Below are 7135 nucleotides of genomic sequence, written 5' to 3' on the forward strand. Positions count from 1 at the left end.
TAAGCATGTAAATAACTATTAATAAGGGGGATTCAATATTTAATTTATTAATTCTTATAATGTTCAGATCATCATAGGGTACCAATTGAGGGCGTTGTAGGGGTGCTTAATACCTTCCCTACACGTAACCGACCCCCGAACTCAATTCTGGTTATCAGGGCCATAGTTGGATCTTTAAAAAACCTTTTCTTTTTCCAATGTTTTGAGTAAAATATTGGTGGCGACTCCATGAACCTATTTTCAAAAACCATTAATTAAGGATTAGTCTGGTGTCCGGGCATCCCTTAATTAATGAGACTTTTAAAAGGATGTCTAAACCATACGTCGCGAGATCGAAAATTTTCGGGTTGCGACAGATGGCGACTCCACTGGGGAAGTTTAAAGAGGGTCAGGCCCATTTAATTGATGAAGTTAATAAAATAAAAATAATAATTTAAATATTTTTCCCCTTTACTTTATTTGTTTTATTTGTTTGGCTTTAATATATGTTTGTTTGTTTAAATTATGCATCTGTTTGAATTAACAACTGCACACAAACCATAGCCCACAACAGTTCCCCCTACACCCGGGGGCATGAGGGTATTAAACATAGGGAGTGGTTGACGTACGACCGGCCCAAGTTTGGCCTTGGAGCCTGCGAGCCTTGTCGGAAATCACACTCAAGGTGATAATCGGTTACTCTAGCCTAAAATACTACGACAGACCTTAGAGTTTGCCAGGTGACGGTGACAGAGATATTGGGTCCCTATAATGGGGGCACCTTGGGGACCTTAAGACCAAAGTGAGGATGATTAGAACCGCCCTATACAATGCACTTTTCTTAACAGGGACCACATACCATGGATTTATACGCGACTGCTTGTGGATTGTATGAACACATGTTTGTTGCATTTTGTTTATTCAAACCATTCATTTATTTTTATAGTTCCCCTAAGGTAAAGAAAAACACAAAATAATAAATAAATAAATAAATAAAAATGCATTATCATGCGAGAGAAAACCTAGTGTGAAAATAAAATATGTGAGAATCATACATCCCTTTTTTTATAAAAAAAAAAAAGGGGGGGGCATCATGCATTTTCCAAAATAAAAAAATAATAATAATAAAAAATATAAAAGAGAGAGTAAAGAGGAGGGACATGCATACTACATACATTCCTATGATCACAAGGAGATTTCTCACAAAGACTGATGAACTCCAATTAGTGTGACCTTTGTTACATCGTAAAAAATTACGAAAAGGGACACTTTGATCTCATGTTCAAAGGAGTGGCTACCAAGTCTTTGTTGAGAAACCTCCTTCATGCATTATCATTTAAATAAGCTTAATAGGAAATTATCTTATCCCTTAAAGGTGGCTTTTCAACATTTCGTACTCACACGAGCTCAAAAGATAAAAGCCATGGAAGACCTAGAGGAGAGAAATCGTGCCCTCAATGAGGAGCTCGGAAAGCTCAAGGAACAAATGGCTAGAATGCTTGAGGCCATGAACAAATTGCAGCACGACAATAGTGAAGATCCGAATTTTCACCTCACTATCACAAGAGAAACAATGGAGCTTCTACTCGAAGATTGAAGATCAGGTGTACAGTTTGTCATCATTGTTACCCAAGACTATGCAACTGCTCTAAAGGGTGATGATACGAGCAAATACATCTATCCAAGAGAATCAACGTAGAAGCATCACACAAAGAGACAAAGAGAAGACCCGGACGAAATGTCTACATCTTTACTTGCCTTTGAAAAAGAAACACATAGCTATTCCAAAGGACAAGTAAAAAGGGGCAGCTGTAGACACCCAATTTCGTCTGGGAGCATACAAACAAAGATATGGACGTCTATTATCAAAGAATTGGAGCTCCCAAGCATGCAGACAACAAGACAAGACATCAGAATGCCTAAATTCCAAATGCATTGGTTTTAGTGGCCCGGAACGGGCTGTTCCAATATCAGAACGGGCCGTTCCAAACCAGGCAAAAGGCCTAAAAATGATAGGCTGGAATGGGCCGTTCCAAAATCGGAACGGGCCATTCCAAACCTAAAAAGGCTTACAAAAATCTTAACCGGAACGGGCCATTTTGAGGTATCAAAAGGGGCTAAAATTTGTAACCCAGAACGGGTCGTTCTCATTTCGGAACGGGCCGTTCTGGTTCCCGAAACATGCCGTTCCAATTTCAGAACGGGTCGTTCCAGACCAATCAAAGGGGGCTTAATTTATACCCCAGAACGGGCCGTTCTGAAATCAAAACGGGCCGTTCTGATTTCAGAACAGGCTGTTCTAGGGTTCAAATTAACACACAACGGCCATATCCAGAACGGGCCGTTCTGATTTTGGAACGGGCCGTTCTGGACCCTTTCTGAAGTCTATAAATAGACAGTAGGGGCTCATTTCTCAGGACTCCAAAATTTCGTCCAGACTCCCTAGAGCACGAAATTTCTCTCTTTTTCTCTCTCCCCTCTCTTTGTATTTCTTGAGATTTTTGTAAGGCATTGTAGTGTGAAGGGTTTCCAAAAAGCACCCAAATCTCCATCTTTGAAGATTAATAGAGCTCGTTCAAGAGGTATTTCAGTTAATTTTCTTCTCTCTCTTTTATTTCTTATTTTTAATAAATATTATTTATAATAAAAATAATCATGTAGACATTTTAGGGTCAATCGTATAATTTAAATTTCAAGCATGTAAATAATTATTAATAAAAGCATCCTCCGGTATGCCAAGGTGAGTCTTGAGCAGCTTCACCTCATGATCAAGCTCATCAAACCTGTCAAGAATACCAGAAAACAAAGGTTCATGTCTTCTCGACATTTCCATCACCGCATCAAGTTTGTTTATAATCATTTGCTCAAATGGTGAAAACGGTTTTGGTTCCGCTTCTGGATCCCTGCCAGGTTCAGCTTCCACCTGTGGTGGCTGATCCTCGTCGTGTGACGGAACACCGTCTTCATCGGTTGTCGGTTCAGGGGTTGGGGGTACAACGCCTTTGAACACCCATTTGTCTTCCTGTTTAAGCATCCCCATGTGATGCAAAAAAGACTTCTCAATTTTGTTCGAAGCATGTAAAATTATTTTTCTTTCCCTTGATAAATCCACACCTGCATTTTCAAAAATCTTGGACAACAAAAGAGCATACGGAATTGGTCCATCTTCCTTTCGCCTTGCCTTCCACATACAATCATTTATGACTGATACCCAATCAATCTTGATTTTCTTTTTAATCACATGCATCAACAGAATGTCATCTCTTAACATTTGAGCATGGTTATGTAAACGGGGTTTCAACATCCAAGCAATAATAAAAGAAATCAAGCAAGAATTCTTTTTCATACCTCCCGCCAGGAATTTCTCATAGTTGGTGTTCACCGGGTTCCTTTGACAGTCCCGAAAGGTAGTCAGCTCTTCAAAATCCCCAAAATTGAAAGGTTGGGGTTTCTCCCATCCAGTGCCGCTCAGCCCCGCAGCAGCCTTAAACGTTGGCCCGTCCAACTTAATCAGCTTTCCTTTCACCACCGATTGCATGATGCCGTCATTGCTTGTGGCAAAACAAAGAAATAACCTGATCAACTCAGGATAATAGGGACCCTCCATTTCCAAAAACTTGCTCAGTTCTTGGTGCTCTAACAGGGTTGGAAAACTCAAACCCTCATTCTTAAACCATTCAAGCTTAAGAGTCTTCAGAGGAATGATTCTCTGCCCGACGTACCACTCAAAATAGTATTCTTGAGTCTTCTCATCTGGAAACCACTTTGAAATCAGTTGCCCAGAGGGTAGAGGACGTTTGCTCCCCCTCACTTCAAGCTTCTTTGGTTTCTTTGATGAAGATGCCATGGGTGGGTATTGAAGAAGATGAAGAAAATGAGAGATTTGAGAGAGTTAGGGTTTGTGGGTTGAGAGGAAATGAGAGAAAATGAGAGAAGAGGAGGTTTATGCCCTAACGGCTTCTGAGTGGGGGTTATAGGAGGTTCCAAGGGTTTGGCGCGTATTTAACCGTTTAAAAGTTTCAAGAATTTCAAAAATTGCCCAGATAATCGATTATTTATGCAAATAATCGATTATTTGCATCAGCAAAAACCCTTTAAAAACGTAATCTGATATGGATAATCGATTATTTTCAATATAATCAATTATTATAGAGAGTAATTTCTCCTAACTCAGCCCAGATAATCAATTATTCCAGTGGCCTTTCAGATTCCTCTTCCCAGATAATTGATTATTGCCCGATTAATCGATTATTTCAGAGGCTCTTGGTATTCTTCATGTTCCAGATAATCGATTATTACCCAAATAATCGATTATTATCATGGGTTTACTTACGATAATCGATTATATTTTAAGATAATCGATTATTCCAGAGATTTTGCTTCTCAGAAATTTTAACCTCTCAAGTTACACCAAGTCTAATTTTCCACTTGAATACACTCTTCTAAACATCTCAAACTATCACTCTCAATGCATAATCAATTCAAACATGATTCATTGATTATCCTTACAAACTCTACAACACAATCATTCCTTTGAACATGATCTCTCAAAAAGTGGTGTCTTATCTCAATATGTTTTGTCCTAGAGTGCAAAATTGTGTTTTTGGTCAAATTTATTGCACTTGTGTTGTCACACCTCAAAGGAATTTTATTCAGCTCAACTCCATAATCTCTTAATTGTTGTTTCATCCAAAGAATTTGAGCACAACAACTTCCAGCAGCTATATATTTAGCCTCAGCTGTACTTAAAGCAACACAAGCTTGCTTTTTGCTATGCCATGAAACAAGTGCACTACCTAGTAGGTGACAAGTACCACTTGTGCTCTTTCTATCTAGTCTACACCCAGCATAGTCTGAATCTGAGTAGCCTATCAGACTTAGTGAGACTCCCTTTGGATACCACAACCCCACATTGGTTGTACCTTTTAAGTATTTTAGAATTCTCTTCACACTCTTCATATGAGATTCTTTAGGATTAGCCTGAAATCTTGCACATAGGCACACAACAAACATTATATCAGGCCTACTTGCTGTCAAGTACAAGAGTGATCCAATAATGCCTCTATACTTTGAACTATCAACAGCTATTCCTTTCTCATCTAAGTCAAGATTACAATTGTTTGATATAGGTGTGGCAGCCTCCTTACATCCTTCCATACCAAACTTTTTCAGAAGTTCATTGCAATACTTTCTTTGACTTATGAAAATTCCATCATGCATTTGTTTGATTTGCAACCCCAAAAAGAATGTGAGCTCTCTCATCATTGACATTTCAAATTCTCTTTGCATAGTTTTAGCAAATTCTTTGCATAGAAAGGTATTTGTAGATCCAAACACAATATCATCCACATAGATTTGTACATACATTGTATCATTTTTAAACTTCTTGACAAACAATGTATTATCCAACTTTCCTCTTTCATAGTCATTCTCAATCAAAAATTTGCTCAACCTGTCATACCATGATCTAGGAGCTTGCTTCAAGCCATAGAGTGCCTTTTTGAGCTTATACACATGATTAGGATTCTTAAAGTCCACAAAGCCTGGTGGTTGTTCAACATACACTTCCTCTTGTATCAACCCATTGAGGAAAACACTTTTCACATCCATTTGATAAAGCTTGAAATTCTTTATAGAAGAATAAGCAAGAAGTAATCTAATAGCTTCTATCCTTGCTACAGGGGTGTCGCCACCGGCCCGAAACGGGCTTTCGGCATTCGCGAAGGATGGTTGGACTCTTTTATTTGTTTAAAAATATGGATTGCTAGAATGACTTATTCTCAAACTGAGACCTTGTCAAACGAGCAATTTTATTAAAAGGCTCACCAATCCATGTTAATCCCAAGCGGGACCCTCCATGGATTAGCGGTTTTCATAAAAAGGAAGGGTTCATGGAGTCGCCACCAATGTTTTACTCAAAACATTGGAAAAAGAAGTTTAAGGCAATCGATTCAAAAATCGACTTCGGCCATGACAACCAGAGTCGGGTAAGGGAGTCGGTTACGCGTGGGGAAGGTGTTAGCACCCCACAGCGCCCCTTTCGGGTTCCCTATGACAGATTATTTCTAAAAATAATAGTGCGAAATTACTAAATTACCCCTACTTATTCTAAACAATTATAACTTAACTATCTACATGATGACAGTTAAATATACACACAGAAAGCAGTAAAAGGAAGGTCTTAAGAAGAAACCTTTGAAGCGTGCTTTTATATTCAAGTAAAACTGGGAAGCTTTTTGGCGTTCCCTCGCTCTACAAGCCCGCTCGCTCCCTCCTAGAAAATTTTAACTATGGAAATCCGGAGGATTTCCCTTCGACTCAGTTCGAGACTCAAGCAAAAAGCTCAGAACTCGAGAACTTTGTCAGATCAACTCTCCGAGTGATTTCTAGGCAGAGCACTGCTCAAAAAAACCCAGAATACTCAAGAAGAGGGTTAAAACTCAGTGTAAAAGTGTCAAATGACGTCCAATTGACGTCATATTTATAGGGATGAGGCGCAGTACGGCCTCTGGGGGTCAATACGGCCCGTATTGAGTTTTTGAACTACAATACGGCCGTATTGAATTCAGTACGGCCGTATTGAAGTTCAAGAAACCTCAATACAGCCGTATTGAGTTCAGTGCGGCCGTATTGAAGTTCAAGAAACCTCAATACGGCCGTATTGAGTTCAGTGCGGCCGTAGTGAACTTCAATCCGGTCGTATTGAGTTCAGTGCGGCCGTATTGTAGTTCAAAATGTTCAATACGGCCGTACTGAACTTTTGGGAGGCCGTATTGGGCTTCATTCCCTCCACTTCCTTATTTTGAGCTTATTACAAGACCTCTAGACCTACAGAGAATCCTCCTAGGGCCTTCCATGAGTCCTTCTGGCTGACTTTCCTTTAGTCCTCAAGAGTCTTCAAGCTTTATTTCCGACCCGGACAATTTTAGGGGTCTACAGCTGCCCCCCCTTTACTTAGTCAAGCGGCTTTTTAGTGTACCGGCTGACAAGTAAAGGAGTTGACCCAATTGTCCGGGTGATGTGCCAACCTTCTAACTTGTAGCGTCTTCCGGTGGAAAATTGTTGAGTAGCCTCTCCAGGTTGTTGCATACCTCGGCGCTTCTGACAACCTCGGTAGCTGAGTTTACCCTCTCCAGGGTCAACTTCACTCGACGCC

The sequence above is a fragment of the Cajanus cajan genome, chromosome 3 (genome assembly GCF_000230855.2).
Source record: "Cajanus cajan strain Asha chromosome 3, NIPB_CcT2T_4, whole genome shotgun sequence".
Taxonomy (NCBI): domain Eukaryota; kingdom Viridiplantae; phylum Streptophyta; class Magnoliopsida; order Fabales; family Fabaceae; genus Cajanus; species Cajanus cajan.